Source organism: Brachyhypopomus gauderio, unplaced genomic scaffold, assembly GCF_052324685.1.
Source record: "Brachyhypopomus gauderio isolate BG-103 unplaced genomic scaffold, BGAUD_0.2 sc173, whole genome shotgun sequence".
NCBI lineage: Eukaryota > Metazoa > Chordata > Actinopteri > Gymnotiformes > Hypopomidae > Brachyhypopomus > Brachyhypopomus gauderio.
In genome coordinates this window covers 310,586-325,537 of record NW_027506994.1, presented here as the reverse complement: position 1 = coordinate 325,537, position 14,952 = coordinate 310,586, and the positions used below count along the sequence as shown (strand labels likewise).

The 14,952-nt window shown below is 37.8% G+C and overlaps 37 non-coding genes across 37 annotated transcripts; all 37 read right to left on the bottom strand.

Annotated features, from left to right (window-relative positions):
- Window positions 1-224: 224 nt before the first annotated feature.
- trnal-caa (transfer RNA leucine (anticodon CAA)) lies at window positions 225-334 on the bottom strand. The gene is made up of 2 exons: window positions 297-334; window positions 225-270 (listed from the first exon to the last, which is right to left on the bottom strand). It is a non-coding gene; the product is annotated as a tRNA-Leu (tRNA).
- Window positions 335-553: 219 nt separating this feature from the next.
- On the bottom strand, window positions 554-663 carry trnal-caa (transfer RNA leucine (anticodon CAA)). Its single transcript has 2 exons — window positions 626-663; window positions 554-599 (listed from the first exon to the last, which is right to left on the bottom strand). It is a non-coding gene; the product is annotated as a tRNA-Leu (tRNA).
- A 220-nt stretch (window positions 664-883) lies between these two features.
- On the bottom strand, window positions 884-993 carry trnal-caa (transfer RNA leucine (anticodon CAA)). Its single transcript has 2 exons — window positions 956-993; window positions 884-929 (listed from the first exon to the last, which is right to left on the bottom strand). It is a non-coding gene; the product is annotated as a tRNA-Leu (tRNA).
- Window positions 994-1,212: 219 nt separating this feature from the next.
- Window positions 1,213-1,322, bottom strand: trnal-caa (transfer RNA leucine (anticodon CAA)). Its single transcript has 2 exons — window positions 1,285-1,322; window positions 1,213-1,258 (listed from the first exon to the last, which is right to left on the bottom strand). It is a non-coding gene; the product is annotated as a tRNA-Leu (tRNA).
- Window positions 1,323-1,542: 220 nt separating this feature from the next.
- trnal-caa (transfer RNA leucine (anticodon CAA)) lies at window positions 1,543-1,652 on the bottom strand. Its single transcript has 2 exons — window positions 1,615-1,652; window positions 1,543-1,588 (listed from the first exon to the last, which is right to left on the bottom strand). It is a non-coding gene; the product is annotated as a tRNA-Leu (tRNA).
- Window positions 1,653-1,872: 220 nt separating this feature from the next.
- On the bottom strand, window positions 1,873-1,982 carry trnal-caa (transfer RNA leucine (anticodon CAA)). The gene is made up of 2 exons: window positions 1,945-1,982; window positions 1,873-1,918 (listed from the first exon to the last, which is right to left on the bottom strand). It is a non-coding gene; the product is annotated as a tRNA-Leu (tRNA).
- A 787-nt stretch (window positions 1,983-2,769) lies between these two features.
- trnal-caa (transfer RNA leucine (anticodon CAA)) lies at window positions 2,770-2,879 on the bottom strand. Its single transcript has 2 exons — window positions 2,842-2,879; window positions 2,770-2,815 (listed from the first exon to the last, which is right to left on the bottom strand). It is a non-coding gene; the product is annotated as a tRNA-Leu (tRNA).
- Window positions 2,880-3,099: 220 nt separating this feature from the next.
- On the bottom strand, window positions 3,100-3,209 carry trnal-caa (transfer RNA leucine (anticodon CAA)). Its single transcript has 2 exons — window positions 3,172-3,209; window positions 3,100-3,145 (listed from the first exon to the last, which is right to left on the bottom strand). It is a non-coding gene; the product is annotated as a tRNA-Leu (tRNA).
- A 220-nt stretch (window positions 3,210-3,429) lies between these two features.
- Window positions 3,430-3,539, bottom strand: trnal-caa (transfer RNA leucine (anticodon CAA)). Its single transcript has 2 exons — window positions 3,502-3,539; window positions 3,430-3,475 (listed from the first exon to the last, which is right to left on the bottom strand). It is a non-coding gene; the product is annotated as a tRNA-Leu (tRNA).
- A 219-nt stretch (window positions 3,540-3,758) lies between these two features.
- Window positions 3,759-3,868, bottom strand: trnal-caa (transfer RNA leucine (anticodon CAA)). Its single transcript has 2 exons — window positions 3,831-3,868; window positions 3,759-3,804 (listed from the first exon to the last, which is right to left on the bottom strand). It is a non-coding gene; the product is annotated as a tRNA-Leu (tRNA).
- Window positions 3,869-4,325: 457 nt separating this feature from the next.
- Window positions 4,326-4,435, bottom strand: trnal-caa (transfer RNA leucine (anticodon CAA)). The gene is made up of 2 exons: window positions 4,398-4,435; window positions 4,326-4,371 (listed from the first exon to the last, which is right to left on the bottom strand). It is a non-coding gene; the product is annotated as a tRNA-Leu (tRNA).
- Window positions 4,436-4,655: 220 nt separating this feature from the next.
- trnal-caa (transfer RNA leucine (anticodon CAA)) lies at window positions 4,656-4,765 on the bottom strand. The gene is made up of 2 exons: window positions 4,728-4,765; window positions 4,656-4,701 (listed from the first exon to the last, which is right to left on the bottom strand). It is a non-coding gene; the product is annotated as a tRNA-Leu (tRNA).
- Window positions 4,766-4,984: 219 nt separating this feature from the next.
- Window positions 4,985-5,094, bottom strand: trnal-caa (transfer RNA leucine (anticodon CAA)). Its single transcript has 2 exons — window positions 5,057-5,094; window positions 4,985-5,030 (listed from the first exon to the last, which is right to left on the bottom strand). It is a non-coding gene; the product is annotated as a tRNA-Leu (tRNA).
- Window positions 5,095-5,314: 220 nt separating this feature from the next.
- trnal-caa (transfer RNA leucine (anticodon CAA)) lies at window positions 5,315-5,424 on the bottom strand. The gene is made up of 2 exons: window positions 5,387-5,424; window positions 5,315-5,360 (listed from the first exon to the last, which is right to left on the bottom strand). It is a non-coding gene; the product is annotated as a tRNA-Leu (tRNA).
- A 219-nt stretch (window positions 5,425-5,643) lies between these two features.
- Window positions 5,644-5,753, bottom strand: trnal-caa (transfer RNA leucine (anticodon CAA)). Its single transcript has 2 exons — window positions 5,716-5,753; window positions 5,644-5,689 (listed from the first exon to the last, which is right to left on the bottom strand). It is a non-coding gene; the product is annotated as a tRNA-Leu (tRNA).
- Window positions 5,754-6,303: 550 nt separating this feature from the next.
- Window positions 6,304-6,413, bottom strand: trnal-caa (transfer RNA leucine (anticodon CAA)). Its single transcript has 2 exons — window positions 6,376-6,413; window positions 6,304-6,349 (listed from the first exon to the last, which is right to left on the bottom strand). It is a non-coding gene; the product is annotated as a tRNA-Leu (tRNA).
- Window positions 6,414-6,633: 220 nt separating this feature from the next.
- trnal-caa (transfer RNA leucine (anticodon CAA)) lies at window positions 6,634-6,743 on the bottom strand. The gene is made up of 2 exons: window positions 6,706-6,743; window positions 6,634-6,679 (listed from the first exon to the last, which is right to left on the bottom strand). It is a non-coding gene; the product is annotated as a tRNA-Leu (tRNA).
- A 219-nt stretch (window positions 6,744-6,962) lies between these two features.
- trnal-caa (transfer RNA leucine (anticodon CAA)) lies at window positions 6,963-7,072 on the bottom strand. Its single transcript has 2 exons — window positions 7,035-7,072; window positions 6,963-7,008 (listed from the first exon to the last, which is right to left on the bottom strand). It is a non-coding gene; the product is annotated as a tRNA-Leu (tRNA).
- Window positions 7,073-7,292: 220 nt separating this feature from the next.
- trnal-caa (transfer RNA leucine (anticodon CAA)) lies at window positions 7,293-7,402 on the bottom strand. Its single transcript has 2 exons — window positions 7,365-7,402; window positions 7,293-7,338 (listed from the first exon to the last, which is right to left on the bottom strand). It is a non-coding gene; the product is annotated as a tRNA-Leu (tRNA).
- A 457-nt stretch (window positions 7,403-7,859) lies between these two features.
- Window positions 7,860-7,969, bottom strand: trnal-caa (transfer RNA leucine (anticodon CAA)). Its single transcript has 2 exons — window positions 7,932-7,969; window positions 7,860-7,905 (listed from the first exon to the last, which is right to left on the bottom strand). It is a non-coding gene; the product is annotated as a tRNA-Leu (tRNA).
- A 220-nt stretch (window positions 7,970-8,189) lies between these two features.
- On the bottom strand, window positions 8,190-8,299 carry trnal-caa (transfer RNA leucine (anticodon CAA)). The gene is made up of 2 exons: window positions 8,262-8,299; window positions 8,190-8,235 (listed from the first exon to the last, which is right to left on the bottom strand). It is a non-coding gene; the product is annotated as a tRNA-Leu (tRNA).
- Window positions 8,300-8,519: 220 nt separating this feature from the next.
- On the bottom strand, window positions 8,520-8,629 carry trnal-caa (transfer RNA leucine (anticodon CAA)). Its single transcript has 2 exons — window positions 8,592-8,629; window positions 8,520-8,565 (listed from the first exon to the last, which is right to left on the bottom strand). It is a non-coding gene; the product is annotated as a tRNA-Leu (tRNA).
- A 220-nt stretch (window positions 8,630-8,849) lies between these two features.
- Window positions 8,850-8,959, bottom strand: trnal-caa (transfer RNA leucine (anticodon CAA)). The gene is made up of 2 exons: window positions 8,922-8,959; window positions 8,850-8,895 (listed from the first exon to the last, which is right to left on the bottom strand). It is a non-coding gene; the product is annotated as a tRNA-Leu (tRNA).
- A 457-nt stretch (window positions 8,960-9,416) lies between these two features.
- On the bottom strand, window positions 9,417-9,526 carry trnal-caa (transfer RNA leucine (anticodon CAA)). The gene is made up of 2 exons: window positions 9,489-9,526; window positions 9,417-9,462 (listed from the first exon to the last, which is right to left on the bottom strand). It is a non-coding gene; the product is annotated as a tRNA-Leu (tRNA).
- Window positions 9,527-9,746: 220 nt separating this feature from the next.
- Window positions 9,747-9,856, bottom strand: trnal-caa (transfer RNA leucine (anticodon CAA)). Its single transcript has 2 exons — window positions 9,819-9,856; window positions 9,747-9,792 (listed from the first exon to the last, which is right to left on the bottom strand). It is a non-coding gene; the product is annotated as a tRNA-Leu (tRNA).
- Window positions 9,857-10,076: 220 nt separating this feature from the next.
- Window positions 10,077-10,186, bottom strand: trnal-caa (transfer RNA leucine (anticodon CAA)). The gene is made up of 2 exons: window positions 10,149-10,186; window positions 10,077-10,122 (listed from the first exon to the last, which is right to left on the bottom strand). It is a non-coding gene; the product is annotated as a tRNA-Leu (tRNA).
- Window positions 10,187-10,406: 220 nt separating this feature from the next.
- Window positions 10,407-10,516, bottom strand: trnal-caa (transfer RNA leucine (anticodon CAA)). The gene is made up of 2 exons: window positions 10,479-10,516; window positions 10,407-10,452 (listed from the first exon to the last, which is right to left on the bottom strand). It is a non-coding gene; the product is annotated as a tRNA-Leu (tRNA).
- Window positions 10,517-11,304: 788 nt separating this feature from the next.
- On the bottom strand, window positions 11,305-11,414 carry trnal-caa (transfer RNA leucine (anticodon CAA)). The gene is made up of 2 exons: window positions 11,377-11,414; window positions 11,305-11,350 (listed from the first exon to the last, which is right to left on the bottom strand). It is a non-coding gene; the product is annotated as a tRNA-Leu (tRNA).
- Window positions 11,415-11,634: 220 nt separating this feature from the next.
- On the bottom strand, window positions 11,635-11,744 carry trnal-caa (transfer RNA leucine (anticodon CAA)). The gene is made up of 2 exons: window positions 11,707-11,744; window positions 11,635-11,680 (listed from the first exon to the last, which is right to left on the bottom strand). It is a non-coding gene; the product is annotated as a tRNA-Leu (tRNA).
- Window positions 11,745-11,963: 219 nt separating this feature from the next.
- trnal-caa (transfer RNA leucine (anticodon CAA)) lies at window positions 11,964-12,073 on the bottom strand. Its single transcript has 2 exons — window positions 12,036-12,073; window positions 11,964-12,009 (listed from the first exon to the last, which is right to left on the bottom strand). It is a non-coding gene; the product is annotated as a tRNA-Leu (tRNA).
- A 220-nt stretch (window positions 12,074-12,293) lies between these two features.
- On the bottom strand, window positions 12,294-12,403 carry trnal-caa (transfer RNA leucine (anticodon CAA)). The gene is made up of 2 exons: window positions 12,366-12,403; window positions 12,294-12,339 (listed from the first exon to the last, which is right to left on the bottom strand). It is a non-coding gene; the product is annotated as a tRNA-Leu (tRNA).
- A 457-nt stretch (window positions 12,404-12,860) lies between these two features.
- trnal-caa (transfer RNA leucine (anticodon CAA)) lies at window positions 12,861-12,970 on the bottom strand. Its single transcript has 2 exons — window positions 12,933-12,970; window positions 12,861-12,906 (listed from the first exon to the last, which is right to left on the bottom strand). It is a non-coding gene; the product is annotated as a tRNA-Leu (tRNA).
- Window positions 12,971-13,190: 220 nt separating this feature from the next.
- trnal-caa (transfer RNA leucine (anticodon CAA)) lies at window positions 13,191-13,300 on the bottom strand. Its single transcript has 2 exons — window positions 13,263-13,300; window positions 13,191-13,236 (listed from the first exon to the last, which is right to left on the bottom strand). It is a non-coding gene; the product is annotated as a tRNA-Leu (tRNA).
- Window positions 13,301-13,520: 220 nt separating this feature from the next.
- On the bottom strand, window positions 13,521-13,630 carry trnal-caa (transfer RNA leucine (anticodon CAA)). The gene is made up of 2 exons: window positions 13,593-13,630; window positions 13,521-13,566 (listed from the first exon to the last, which is right to left on the bottom strand). It is a non-coding gene; the product is annotated as a tRNA-Leu (tRNA).
- A 220-nt stretch (window positions 13,631-13,850) lies between these two features.
- Window positions 13,851-13,960, bottom strand: trnal-caa (transfer RNA leucine (anticodon CAA)). Its single transcript has 2 exons — window positions 13,923-13,960; window positions 13,851-13,896 (listed from the first exon to the last, which is right to left on the bottom strand). It is a non-coding gene; the product is annotated as a tRNA-Leu (tRNA).
- A 457-nt stretch (window positions 13,961-14,417) lies between these two features.
- Window positions 14,418-14,527, bottom strand: trnal-caa (transfer RNA leucine (anticodon CAA)). Its single transcript has 2 exons — window positions 14,490-14,527; window positions 14,418-14,463 (listed from the first exon to the last, which is right to left on the bottom strand). It is a non-coding gene; the product is annotated as a tRNA-Leu (tRNA).
- Window positions 14,528-14,747: 220 nt separating this feature from the next.
- On the bottom strand, window positions 14,748-14,857 carry trnal-caa (transfer RNA leucine (anticodon CAA)). The gene is made up of 2 exons: window positions 14,820-14,857; window positions 14,748-14,793 (listed from the first exon to the last, which is right to left on the bottom strand). It is a non-coding gene; the product is annotated as a tRNA-Leu (tRNA).
- Between the last annotated feature and the right edge of the window lie 95 nt (window positions 14,858-14,952).

Here is a 14,952-nt window from a genome sequence, read left to right as displayed (position 1 = left end):
TGACTGCTGGTACTTTTGCTAGTTAGAAATCAGACTTATTAATGATTAGGCAGTCAAAACTGAAGATTTCAAGAAAAGCAATAAACCTGAAATTACATTGTCCAAGTATGTTCAATTATGATGTCACAGGAGTTTCTTTCTTTCTCTCATTTACTCACTATGTAATGAGCTCTTGTGTTGAATGTTCCAGCAAAACTAGAATCATTTGTTGATTGAAAAACACTTGTCAGAAGTGGGATTTGAACTCACGCCTCCTTTGGGAGACCAGAAAACCCAACTTTTGGAAGTTTTATCAACTTGAGTCTGGCGCCTTAGACCGCTCGGCCATTCTGACTGGTGGTATTTTTGCTTGTTAGAAATCAGACTTATTAATGATTAGGCAGTCAAAACTGAAGATTTCAAGAAAAGCAATAAACCTGAAATTACATTGTTGAAGCTTGTTCAATTATGATGTCACAGGAGTTTCTTTCTTTCTCTCATTTACTCACTATATAATGAGCTCTTGTGTTGAAAGTTCCAGCAAAACTAGATTCATTTGTTGATTGAAAACACTTGTCAGAAGTGGGATTTGAACCCACGCCTCCTTTGGGAGACCAGAAATCCCAACTTTTGGAAGTTTTATCAACTTGAGTCTGGCGCCTTAGACCGCTCGGCCATTCTGACTGGTGGTATTTTTGCTTGTTAGAAATCAGACTTATTAATGATTAGGCAGTCAAAACTGAAGATTTCAAGAAAAGCAATAAACCTGAAATTACATTGTTGAAGCTTGTTCAATTATGATGTCACAGGAGTTTCTTTCTTTCTCTCATTTACTCACTATGTAATGAGCTCTTGTGTTGAATGTTCCAGCAAAACTAGAATCATTTGTTGATTGAAAAACACTTGTCAGAAGTGGGATTTGAACTCACGCCTCCTTTGGGAGACCAGAAAACACAACTTTTGGAAGTTTTATCAACTTGAGTCTGGCGCCTTAGACCGCTCGGCCATTCTGACTGGTGGTATTTTTGCTTGTTAGAAATCAGACTTATTAATGATTAGGCAGTCAAAACTGAAGATTTCAAGAAAAGCAATAAACCTGAAATTACATTGTTGAAGCTTGTTCAATTATGATGTCACAGGAGTTTCTTTCTTTCTCTCATTTACTCACTATATAATGAGCTCTTGTGTTGAAAGTTCCAGCAAAACTAGATTCATTTGTTGATTGAAAACACTTGTCAGAAGTGGGATTTGAACCCACGCCTCCTTTGGGAGACCAGAAATCCCAACTTTTGGAAGTTTTATCAACTTGAGTCTGGCGCCTTAGACCGCTCGGCCATTCTGACTGGTGGTATTTTTGCTTGTTAGAAATCAGACTTATTAATGATTAGGCAGTCAAAACTGAAGATTTCAAGAAAAGCAATAAACCTGAAATTACATTGTTGAAGCTTGTTCAATTATGATGTCACAGGAGTTTCTTTCTTTCTCTCATTTACTCACTATATAATGAGCTCTTGTGTTGAAAGTTCCAGCAAAACTACATTCATTTGTTGATGGAAAAACACTTGTCAGAAGTGGGATTAGAACCCACGCCTCCTTTGGGAGACCAGAAAACCCAACTTTTGGAAGTTTTATCAACTTGAGTCTGGCGCCTTAGACCGCTCGGCCATTCTGACTGGTGGTATTTTTGCTTGTTAGAAATCAGTCTTATTAATGATTAGGCAGTCAAAACTGAAGATTTCAAGAAAAGCAATAAACCTGAAATTATTTTGTTGAAGTATGTTCAATTATGATGTCACAGGAGTTTCTTTCTTTCTCTCATTTACTCACTATATAATGAGCTCTTGTGTTGAAAGTTCCAGCAAAACTACATTCATTTGTTGATGGAAAAACACTTGTCAGAAGTGGGATTTGAACCCACGCCTCCTTTGGGAGACCAGAAAACCCAACTTTTGGAAGTTTTATCAACTTGAGTCTGGCGCCTTAGACCGCTCGGCCATTCTGACTGCTGGTACTTTTGCTAGTTAGAAATCAGACTTATTAATGATTAGGCAGTCAAAACTGAAGATTTCAAGAAAAGCAATAAACCTGAAATTACATTGTCCAAGTATGTTCAATTATGATGTCACAGGAGTTTCTTTCTTTCTCTCATTTACTCACTATGTAATGAGCTCTTGTGTTGAATGTTCCAGCAAAACTAGAATCATTTGTTGATTGAAAAACACTTGTCAGAAGTGGGATTTGAACTCACGCCTCCTTTGGGAGACCAGAAAACCCAACTTTTGGAAGTTTTATCAACTTGAGTCTGGCGCCTTAGACCCCTCGGCCATTCTGACTGGTCGTGTTTTTGCTTGTTAGAAATCAGACTTATAATGATTAGGCAGTCAAAACTGAAGATTTCAAGAAAAGCAATAAACCTGAAATTACATTGTCCAAGTATGTTCAATTATGATGTCACAGGAGTTTCTTTCTTTCTCTCATTTACTCATTATATAATGAGCTCTTGTGTTGAATGTTCCAGCAAAACTAGATTCATTTGTTGATGGAAAAACACTTGCCAGAAGTGGGATTTGAAACCACGCCTCTTTTGGGAAAACAGAAACCCCTACTTTTGGAAGTTTCATCAACTTGAGTCTGGCGCCTTAGACCGCTCGGCCATTCTGACTGGAGTTGAACCTTGTTCACTTATAATGTCACAAGAGTTTCTTTATTTCTCTCATTTACTCATTATATAATGAGCTATTGTGTTTGTAGTTCTATCAAAACTAGATTCATTTGTTGATTGAAAACACTTGTCAGAAGTGGGATTTGAACCCACGCCTCCTTTGGGAGACCAGAAATCCCAACTTTTGGAAGTTTTATCAACTTGAGTCTGGCGCCTTAGACCCCTCGGCCATTCTGACTGGTGGTATTTTTGCTTGTTAGAAATCAGACTTATTAATGATTAGGCAGTCAAAACTGAAGATTTCAAGAAAAGCAATAAACCTGAAATTACTTTGTTGAAGCTTGTTCAATTATGATGTCACAGGAGTTTCTTTCTTTCTCTCATTTACTCACTATATAATGAGCTCTTGTGTTGAAAGTTCCAGCAAAACTACATTCATTTGTTGATGGAAAAACACTTGTCAGAAGTGGGATTAGAACCCACGCCTCCTTTGGGAGACCAGAAAACCCAACTTTTGGAAGTTTTATCAACTTGAGTCTGGCGCCTTAGACCGCTCGGCCATTCTGACTGGTGGTATTTTTGCTTGTTAGAAATCAGTCTTATTAATGATTAGGCAGTCAAAACTGAAGATTTCAAGAAAAGCAATAAACCTGAAATTACATTGTCCAAGTATGTTCAATTATGATGTCACAGGAGTTTCTTTCTTTCTCTCATTTACTCACTATGTAATGAGCTCTTGTGTTGAATGTTCCAGCAAAACTAGAATCATTTGTTGATTGAAAAACACTTGTCAGAAGTGGGATTTGAACTCACGCCTCCTTTGGGAGACCAGAAAACCCAACTTTTGGAAGTTTTATCAACTTGAGTCTGGCGCCTTAGACCGCTCGGCCATTCTGACTGGTGGTATTTTTGCTTGTTAGAAATCAGACTTATTAATGATTAGGCAGTCAAAACTGAAGATTTCAAGAAAAGCAATAAACCTGAAATTACATTGTTGAAGCTTGTTCAATTATGATGTCACAGGAGTTTCTTTCTTTCTCTCATTTACTCACTATATAATGAGCTCTTGTGTTGAAAGTTCCAGCAAAACTAGATTCATTTGTTGATTGAAAACACTTGTCAGAAGTGGGATTTGAACCCACGCCTCCTTTGGGAGACCAGAAATCCCAACTTTTGGAAGTTTTATCAACTTGAGTCTGGCGCCTTAGACCCCTCGGCCATTCTGACTGGTCGTGTTTTTGCTTGTTAGAAATCAGACTTATAATGATTAGGCAGTCAAAACTGAAGATTTCAAGAAAAGCAATAAACCTGAAATTACATTGTCCAAGTATGTTCAATTATGATGTCACAGGAGTTTCTTTCTTTCTCTCATTTACTCATTATATAATGAGCTCTTGTGTTGAATGTTCCAGCAAAACTAGATTCATTTGTTGATGGAAAAACACTTGCCAGAAGTGGGATTTGAAACCACGCCTCTTTTGGGAAAACAGAAACCCCTACTTTTGGAAGTTTCATCAACTTGAGTCTGGCGCCTTAGACCGCTCGGCCATTCTGACTGGAGTTGAACCTTGTTCACTTATAATGTCACAAGAGTTTCTTTATTTCTCTCATTTACTCATTATATAATGAGCTATTGTGTTTGTAGTTCTATCAAAACTAGATTCATTTGTTGATTGAAAACACTTGTCAGAAGTGGGATTTGAACCCACGCCTCCTTTGGGAGACCAGAAATCCCAACTTTTGGAAGTTTTATCAACTTGAGTCTGGCGCCTTAGACCCCTCGGCCATTCTGACTGGTGGTATTTTTGCTTGTTAGAAATCAGACTTATTAATGATTAGGCAGTCAAAACTGAAGATTTCAAGAAAAGCAATAAACCTGAAATTACATTGTTGAAGCTTGTTCAATTATGATGTCACAGGAGTTTCTTTCTTTCTCTCATTTACTCACTATATAATGAGCTCTTGTGTTGAAAGTTCCAGCAAAACTACATTCATTTGTTGATGGAAAAACACTTGTCAGAAGTGGGATTAGAACCCACGCCTCCTTTGGGAGACCAGAAAACCCAACTTTTGGAAGTTTTATCAACTTGAGTCTGGCGCCTTAGACCGCTCGGCCATTCTGACTGGTGGTATTTTTGCTTGTTAGAAATCAGACTTATTAATGATTAGGCAGTCAAAACTGAAGATTTCAAGAAAAGCAATAAACCTGAAATTACATTGTTGAAGCTTGTTCAATTATGATGTCACAGGAGTTTCTTTCTTTCTCTCATTTACTCACTATATAATGAGCTCTTGTGTTGAAAGTTCCAGCAAAACTAGATTCATTTGTTGATTGAAAACACTTGTCAGAAGTGGGATTTGAACCCACGCCTCCTTTGGGAGACCAGAAATCCCAACTTTTGGAAGTTTTATCAACTTGAGTCTGGCGCCTTAGACCGCTCGGCCATTCTGACTGGTGGTATTTTTGCTTGTTAGAAATCAGACTTATTAATGATTAGGCAGTCAAAACTGAAGATTTCAAGAAAAGCAATAAACCTGAAATTACATTGTTGAAGCTTGTTCAATTATGATGTCACAGGAGTTTCTTTCTTTCTCTCATTTACTCACTATGTAATGAGCTCTTGTGTTGAATGTTCCAGCAAAACTAGAATCATTTGTTGATTGAAAAACACTTGTCAGAAGTGGGATTTGAACTCACGCCTCCTTTGGGAGACCAGAAAACCCAACTTTTGGAAGTTTTATCAACTTGAGTCTGGCGCCTTAGACCGCTCGGCCATTCTGACTGGTGGTATTTTTGCTTGTTAGAAATCAGACTTATTAATGATTAGGCAGTCAAAACTGAAGATTTCAAGAAAAGCAATAAACCTGAAATTACATTGTTGAAGCTTGTTCAATTATGATGTCACAGGAGTTTCTTTCTTTCTCTCATTTACTCACTATATAATGAGCTCTTGTGTTGAAAGTTCCAGCAAAACTAGATTCATTTGTTGATTGAAAACACTTGTCAGAAGTGGGATTTGAACCCACGCCTCCTTTGGGAGACCAGAAATCCCAACTTTTGGAAGTTTTATCAACTTGAGTCTGGCGCCTTAGACCGCTCGGCCATTCTGACTGGTGGTATTTTTGCTTGTTAGAAATCAGACTTATTAATGATTAGGCAGTCAAAACTGAAGATTTCAAGAAAAGCAATAAACCTGAAATTACATTGTTGAAGCTTGTTCAATTATGATGTCACAGGAGTTTCTTTCTTTCTCTCATTTACTCACTATATAATGAGCTCTTGTGTTGAAAGTTCCAGCAAAACTACATTCATTTGTTGATGGAAAAACACTTGTCAGAAGTGGGATTAGAACCCACGCCTCCTTTGGGAGACCAGAAAACCCAACTTTTGGAAGTTTTATCAACTTGAGTCTGGCACCTTAGACCGCTCGGCCATTCTGACTGGTGGTATTTTTGCTTGTTAGAAATCAGTCTTATTAATGATTAGGCAGTCAAAACTGAAGATTTCAAGAAAAGCAATAAACCTGAAATTACTTTGTTGAAGTATGTTCAATTATGATGTCACAGGAGTTTCTTTCTTTCTCTCATTTACTCACTATATAATGAGCTCTTGTGTTGAAAGTTCCAGCAAAACTACATTCATTTGTTGATGGAAAAACACTTGTCAGAAGTGGGATTTGAACCCACGCCTCCTTTGGGAGACCAGAAAACCCAACTTTTGGAAGTTTTATCAACTTGAGTCTGGCGCCTTAGACCGCTCGGCCATTCTGACTGCTGGTACTTTTGCTAGTTAGAAATCAGACTTATTAATGATTAGGCAGTCAAAACTGAAGATTTCAAGAAAAGCAATAAACCTGAAATTACATTGTCCAAGTATGTTCAATTATGATGTCACAGGAGTTTCTTTCTTTCTCTCATTTACTCACTATGTAATGAGCTCTTGTGTTGAATGTTCCAGCAAAACTAGAATCATTTGTTGATTGAAAAACACTTGTCAGAAGTGGGATTTGAACTCACGCCTCCTTTGGGAGACCAGAAAACCCAACTTTTGGAAGTTTTATCAACTTGAGTCTGGCGCCTTAGACCGCTCGGCCATTCTGACTGGTGGTATTTTTGCTTGTTAGAAATCAGACTTATTAATGATTAGGCAGTCAAAACTGAAGATTTCAAGAAAAGCAATAAACCTGAAATTACATTGTTGAAGCTTGTTCAATTATGATGTCACAGGAGTTTCTTTCTTTCTCTCATTTACTCACTATATAATGAGCTCTTGTGTTGAAAGTTCCAGCAAAACTAGATTCATTTGTTGATTGAAAACACTTGTCAGAAGTGGGATTTGAACCCACGCCTCCTTTGGGAGACCAGAAATCCCAACTTTTGGAAGTTTTATCAACTTGAGTCTGGCGCCTTAGACCGCTCGGCCATTCTGACTGGCGGTATTTTTGCTTGTTAGAAATCAGACTTATTAATGATTAGGCAGTCAAAACTGAAGATTTCAAGAAAAGCAATAAACCTGAAATTACATTGTTGAAGCTTGTTCAATTATGATGTCACAGGAGTTTCTTTCTTTCTCTCATTTACTCACTATGTAATGAGCTCTTGTGTTGAATGTTCCAGCAAAACTAGAATCATTTGTTGATTGAAAAACACTTGTCAGAAGTGGGATTTGAACCCACGCCTCCTTTGGGAGACCAGAAATCCCAACTTTTGGAAGTTTTATCAACTTGAGTCTGGCGCCTTAGACCCCTCGGCCATTCTGACTGGTCGTGTTTTTGCTTGTTAGAAATCAGACTTATAATGATTAGGCAGTCAAAACTGAAGATTTCAAGAAAAGCAATAAACCTGAAATTACATTGTCCAAGTATGTTCAATTATGATGTCACAGGAGTTTCTTTCTTTCTCTCATTTACTCATTATATAATGAGCTCTTGTGTTGAATGTTCCAGCAAAACTAGATTCATTTGTTGATGGAAAAACACTTGCCAGAAGTGGGATTTGAAACCACGCCTCTTTTGGGAAAACAGAAACCCCTACTTTTGGAAGTTTCATCAACTTGAGTCTGGCGCCTTAGACCGCTCGGCCATTCTGACTGGAGTTGAACCTTGTTCACTTATAATGTCACAAGAGTTTCTTTATTTCTCTCATTTACTCATTATATAATGAGCTATTGTGTTTGTAGTTCTATCAAAACTAGATTCATTTGTTGATTGAAAACACTTGTCAGAAGTGGGATTTGAACCCACGCCTCCTTTGGGAGACCAGAAATCCCAACTTTTGGAAGTTTTATCAACTTGAGTCTGGCGCCTTAGACCGCTCGGCCATTCTGACTGGTGGTATTTTTGCTTGTTAGAAATCAGACTTATTAATGATTAGGCAGTCAAAACTGAAGATTTCAAGAAAAGCAATAAACCTGAAATTACTTTGTTGAAGTATGTTCAATTATGATGTCACAGGAGTTTCTTTCTTTCTCTCATTTACTCACTATATAATGAGCTCTTGTGTTGAAAGTTCCAGCAAAACTACATTCATTTGTTGATGGAAAAACACTTGTCAGAAGTGGGATTTGAACCCACGCCTCCTTTGGGAGACCAGAAAACCCAACTTTTGGAAGTTTTATCAACTTGAGTCTGGCGCCTTAGACCGCTCGGCCATTCTGACTGCTGGTACTTTTGCTAGTTAGAAATCAGACTTATTAATGATTAGGCAGTCAAAACTGAAGATTTCAAGAAAAGCAATAAACCTGAAATTACATTGTCCAAGTATGTTCAATTATGATGTCACAGGAGTTTCTTTCTTTCTCTCATTTACTCACTATGTAATGAGCTCTTGTGTTGAATGTTCCAGCAAAACTAGAATCATTTGTTGATTGAAAAACACTTGTCAGAAGTGGGATTTGAACTCACGCCTCCTTTGGGAGACCAGAAAACCCAACTTTTGGAAGTTTTATCAACTTGAGTCTGGCGCCTTAGACCGCTCGGCCATTCTGACTGGTGGTATTTTTGCTTGTTAGAAATCAGACTTATTAATGATTAGGCAGTCAAAACTGAAGATTTCAAGAAAAGCAATAAACCTGAAATTACATTGTTGAAGCTTGTTCAATTATGATGTCACAGGAGTTTCTTTCTTTCTCTCATTTACTCACTATGTAATGAGCTCTTGTGTTGAATGTTCCAGCAAAACTAGAATCATTTGTTGATTGAAAAACACTTGTCAGAAGTGGGATTTGAACCCACGCCTCCTTTGGGAGACCAGAAATCCCAACTTTTGGAAGTTTTATCAACTTGAGTCTGGCGCCTTAGACCCCTCGGCCATTCTGACTGGTCGTGTTTTTGCTTGTTAGAAATCAGACTTATAATGATTAGGCAGTCAAAACTGAAGATTTCAAGAAAAGCAATAAACCTGAAATTACATTGTCCAAGTATGTTCAATTATGATGTCACAGGAGTTTCTTTCTTTCTCTCATTTACTCATTATATAATGAGCTCTTGTGTTGAATGTTCCAGCAAAACTAGATTCATTTGTTGATGGAAAAACACTTGCCAGAAGTGGGATTTGAAACCACGCCTCTTTTGGGAAAACAGAAACCCCTACTTTTGGAAGTTTCATCAACTTGAGTCTGGCGCCTTAGACCGCTCGGCCATTCTGACTGGAGTTGAACCTTGTTCACTTATAATGTCACAAGAGTTTCTTTATTTCTCTCATTTACTCATTATATAATGAGCTATTGTGTTTGTAGTTCTATCAAAACTAGATTCATTTGTTGATTGAAAACACTTGTCAGAAGTGGGATTTGAACCCACGCCTCCTTTGGGAGACCAGAAATCCCAACTTTTGGAAGTTTTATCAACTTGAGTCTGGCGCCTTAGACCGCTCGGCCATTCTGACTGGTGGTATTTTTGCTTGTTAGAAATCAGACTTATTAATGATTAGGCAGTCAAAACTGAAGATTTCAAGAAAAGCAATAAACCTGAAATTACTTTGTTGAAGTATGTTCAATTATGATGTCACAGGAGTTTCTTTCTTTCTCTCATTTACTCACTATATAATGAGCTCTTGTGTTGAAAGTTCCAGCAAAACTACATTCATTTGTTGATGGAAAAACACTTGTCAGAAGTGGGATTTGAACCCACGCCTCCTTTGGGAGACCAGAAAACCCAACTTTTGGAAGTTTTATCAACTTGAGTCTGGCGCCTTAGACCGCTCGGCCATTCTGACTGCTGGTACTTTTGCTAGTTAGAAATCAGACTTATTAATGATTAGGCAGTCAAAACTGAAGATTTCAAGAAAAGCAATAAACCTGAAATTACATTGTCCAAGTATGTTCAATTATGATGTCACAGGAGTTTCTTTCTTTCTCTCATTTACTCACTATGTAATGAGCTCTTGTGTTGAATGTTCCAGCAAAACTAGAATCATTTGTTGATTGAAAAACACTTGTCAGAAGTGGGATTTGAACTCACGCCTCCTTTGGGAGACCAGAAAACCCAACTTTTGGAAGTTTTATCAACTTGAGTCTGGCGCCTTAGACCGCTCGGCCATTCTGACTGGTGGTATTTTTGCTTGTTAGAAATCAGACTTATTAATGATTAGGCAGTCAAAACTGAAGATTTCAAGAAAAGCAATAAACCTGAAATTACATTGTTGAAGCTTGTTCAATTATGATGTCACAGGAGTTTCTTTCTTTCTCTCATTTACTCACTATGTAATGAGCTCTTGTGTTGAATGTTCCAGCAAAACTAGAATCATTTGTTGATTGAAAAACACTTGTCAGAAGTGGGATTTGAACCCACGCCTCCTTTGGGAGACCAGAAATCCCAACTTTTGGAAGTTTTATCAACTTGAGTCTGGCGCCTTAGACCCCTCGGCCATTCTGACTGGTCGTGTTTTTGCTTGTTAGAAATCAGACTTATAATGATTAGGCAGTCAAAACTGAAGATTTCAAGAAAAGCAATAAACCTGAAATTACATTGTCCAAGTATGTTCAATTATGATGTCACAGGAGTTTCTTTCTTTCTCTCATTTACTCATTATATAATGAGCTCTTGTGTTGAATGTTCCAGCAAAACTAGATTCATTTGTTGATGGAAAAACACTTGCCAGAAGTGGGATTTGAAACCACGCCTCTTTTGGGAAAACAGAAACCCCTACTTTTGGAAGTTTCATCAACTTGAGTCTGGCGCCTTAGACCGCTCGGCCATTCTGACTGGAGTTGAACCTTGTTCACTTATAATGTCACAGGAGTTTCTTTCTTTCTCTCATTTACTCATTATATAATGAGCTCTTGTGTTGAATGTTCCAGCAAAACTAGATTCATTTGTTGATGGAAAAACACTTGCCAGAAGTGGGATTTGAAACCACGCCTCTTTTGGGAAAACAGAAACCCCTACTTTTGGAAGTTTCATCAACTTGAGTCTGGCACCTTAGACCGCTCGGCCATTCTGACTGGTGGTATTTTTGCTTGTTAGAAATCAGTCTTATTAATGATTAGGCAGTCAAAACTGAAGATTTCAAGAAAAGCAATAAACCTGAAATTACTTTGTTGAAGTATGTTCAATTATGATGTCACAGGAGTTTCTTTCTTTCTCTCATTTACTCACTATATAATGAGCTCTTGTGTTGAAAGTTCCAGCAAAACTACATTCATTTGTTGATGGAAAAACACTTGTCAGAAGTGGGATTTGAACCCACGCCTCCTTTGGGAGACCAGAAAACCCAACTTTTGGAAGTTTTATCAACTTGAGTCTGGCGCCTTAGACCGCTCGGCCATTCTGACTGCTGGTACTTTTGCTAGTTAGAAATCAGACTTATTAATGATTAGGCAGTCAAAACTGAAGATTTCAAGAAAAGCAATAAACCTGAAATTACATTGTCCAAGTATGTTCAATTATGATGTCACAGGAGTTTCTTTCTTTCTCTCATTTACTCACTATGTAATGAGCTCTTGTGTTGAATGTTCCAGCAAAACTAGAATCATTTGTTGATTGAAAAACACTTGTCAGAAGTGGGATTTGAACTCACGCCTCCTTTGGGAGACCAGAAAACCCAACTTTTGGAAGTTTTATCAACTTGAGTCTGGCGCCTTAGACCGCTCGGCCATTCTGACTGGTGGTATTTTTGCTTGTTAGAAATCAGACTTATTAATGATTAGGCAGTCAAAACTGAAGATTTCAAGAAAAGCAATAAACCTGAAATTACATTGTTGAAGCTTGTTCAATTATGATGTCACAGGAGTTTCTTTCTTTCTCTCATTTACTCACTATATAATGAGCTCTTGTGTTGAAAGTTCCAGCAAAACTAGATTCATTTGTTGATTGAAAACACTTGTCAGAAGTGGGATTTGAACCCACGCCTCCTTTGGGAGACCAGAAATCCCAACTTTTGGAAGTTTTATCAACTTGAGTCTGGCGCCTTAGACCGCTCGGCCATTCTGACTGGCGGTATTTTTGCTTGTTAGAAATCAGACTTATTAATGATTAGGCAGTCAAAACTGAAGATTTCAAGAAAAGCAATAAACCTGAAATTACATTGTTGAAGCTTGTTCAATTATGATGTCACAGGAGTTTCTTTCTTTCTCTCATTTACTCACTATGTAATGAGCTCTTGTGTTGAATGTTCCAGCAAAACTAGAATCATTTGTTGATTGAAAAACACTTGTCAGAAGTGGGATTTGAACCCACGCCTCCTTTGGGAGACCAGAAATCCCAACTTTTGGAAGTTTTATCAACTTGAGTCTGGCGCCTTAGACCCCTCGGCCATTCTGACTGGTCGTGTTTTTGCTTGTTAGAAATCAGACTTATAATGATTAGGCAGTCAAAACTGAAGATTTCAAGAAAAGCAATAAACCTGAAATTACATTGTCCAAGTATGTTCAATTATGATGTCACAGGAGTTTCTTTCTTTCTCTCATTTACTCATTATATAATGAGCTCTTGTGTTGAATGTTCCAGCAAAACTAGATTCATTTGTTGATGGAAAAACACTTGCCAGAAGTGGGATTTGAAACCACGCCTCTTTTGGGAAAACAGAAACCCCTACTTTTGGAAGTTTCATCAACTTGAGTCTGGCGCCTTAGACCGCTCGGCCATTCTGACTGGAGTTGAACCTTGTTCACTTATAATGTCACAAGAGTTTCTTTATTTCTCTCATTTACTCATTATATAATGAGCTATTGTGTTTGTAGTTCTATCAAAACTAGATTCATTTGTTGATTGAAAACACTTGTCAGAAGTGGGATTTGAACCCACGCCTCCTTTGGGAGACCAGAAATCCCAACTTTTGGAAGTTTTATCAACTTGAGTCTGGCGCCTTAGACCGCTCGGCCATTCTGACTGGTGGTATTTTTGCTTGTTAGAAATCAGACTTATTAATGATTAGGCAGTCAAAACTGAAGATTTCAAGAAAAGCAATAAACCTGAAATTACTTTGTTGAAGTATGTTCAATTATGATGTCACAGGAGTTTCTTTCTTTCTCTCATTTACTCACTATATAATGAGCTCTTGTGTTGAAAGTTCCAGCAAAACTACATTCATTTGTTGATGGAAAAACACTTGTCAGAAGTGGGATTTGAACCCACGCCTCCTTTGGGAGACCAGAAAACCCAACTTTTGGAAGTTTTATCAACTTGAGTCTGGCGCCTTAGACCGCTCGGCCATTCTGACTGCTGGTACTTTTGCTAGTTAGAAATCAGACTTATTAATGATTAGGCAGTCAAAACTGAAGATTTCAAGAAAAGCAATAAACCTGAAATTACATTGTCCAAGTATGTTCAATTATGATGTCACAGGAGTTTCTTTCTTTCTCTCATTTACTCACTATGTAATGAGCTCTTGTGTTGAATGTTCCAGCAAAACTAGAATCATTTGTTGATTGAAAAACACTTGTCAGAAGTGGGATTTGAACTCACGCCTCCTTTGGGAGACCAGAAAACCCAACTTTTGGAAGTTTTATCAACTTGAGTCTGGCGCCTTAGACCGCTCGGCCATTCTGACTGGTGGTATTTTTGCTTGTTAGAAATCAGACTTATTAATGATTAGGCAGTCAAAACTGAAGATTTCAAGAAAAGCAATAAACCTGAAATTACATTGTTGAAGCTTGTTCAATTATGATGTCACAGGAGTTTCTTTCTTTCTCTCATTTACTCACTATGTAATGAGCTCTTGTGTTGAATGTTCCAGCAAAACTAGAATCATTTGTTGATTGAAAAACACTTGTCAGAAGTGGGATTTGAACCCACGCCTCCTTTGGGAGACCAGAAATCCCAACTTTTGGAAGTTTTATCAACTTGAGTCTGGCGCCTTAGACCCCTCGGCCATTCTGACTGGTCGTGTTTTTGCTTGTTAGAAATCAGACTTATAATGATTAGGCAGTCAAAACTGAAGATTTCAAGAAAAGCAATAAACCTGAAATTACATTGTCCAAGTATGTTCAATTATGATGTCACAGGAGTTTCTTTCTTTCTCTCATTTACTCATTATATAATGAGCTCTTGTGTTGAATGTTCCAGCAAAACTAGATTCATTTGTTGATGGAAAAACACTTGCCAGAAGTGGGATTTGAAACCACGCCTCTTTTGGGAAAACAGAAACCCCTACTTTTGGAAGTTTCATCAACTTGAGTCTGGCGCCTTAGACCGCTCGGCCATTCTGACTGGAGTTGAACCTTGTTCACTTATAATGTCACAAGAGTTTCTTTATTTCTCTCATTTACTCATTATATAATGAGCTATTGTGTTTGTAGTTCTATCAAAACTAGATTCATTTGTTGATTGAAAACACTTGTCAGAAGTGGGATTTGAACCCACGCCTCCTTTGGGAGACCAGAAATCCCAACTTTTGGAAGTTTTATCAACTTGAGTCTGGCGCCTTAGACCGCTCGGCCATTCTGACTGGTGGTATTTTTGCTTGTTAGAAATCAGACTTATTAATGATTAGGCAGTCAAAACTGAAGATTTCAAGAAAAGCAATAAACCTGAAATTACTTTGTTGAAGTATGTTCAATTATGATGTCACAGGAGTTTCTTTCTTTCTCTCATTTACTCACTATATAATGAGCTCTTGTGTTGAAAGTTCCAGCAAAACTACATTCATTTGTTGATGGAAAAACACTTGTCAGAAGTGGGATTTGAACCCACGCCTCCTTTGGGAGACCAGAAAACCCAACTTTTGGAAGTTTTATCAACTTGAGTCTGGCGCCTTAGACCGCTCGGCCATTCTGACTGCTGGTACTTTTGCTAGTTAGAAATCAGACTTATTAATGATTAGGCAGTCAAAACTGAAGATTTCAAGAAAAGCAATAAACCTGAAATTACATT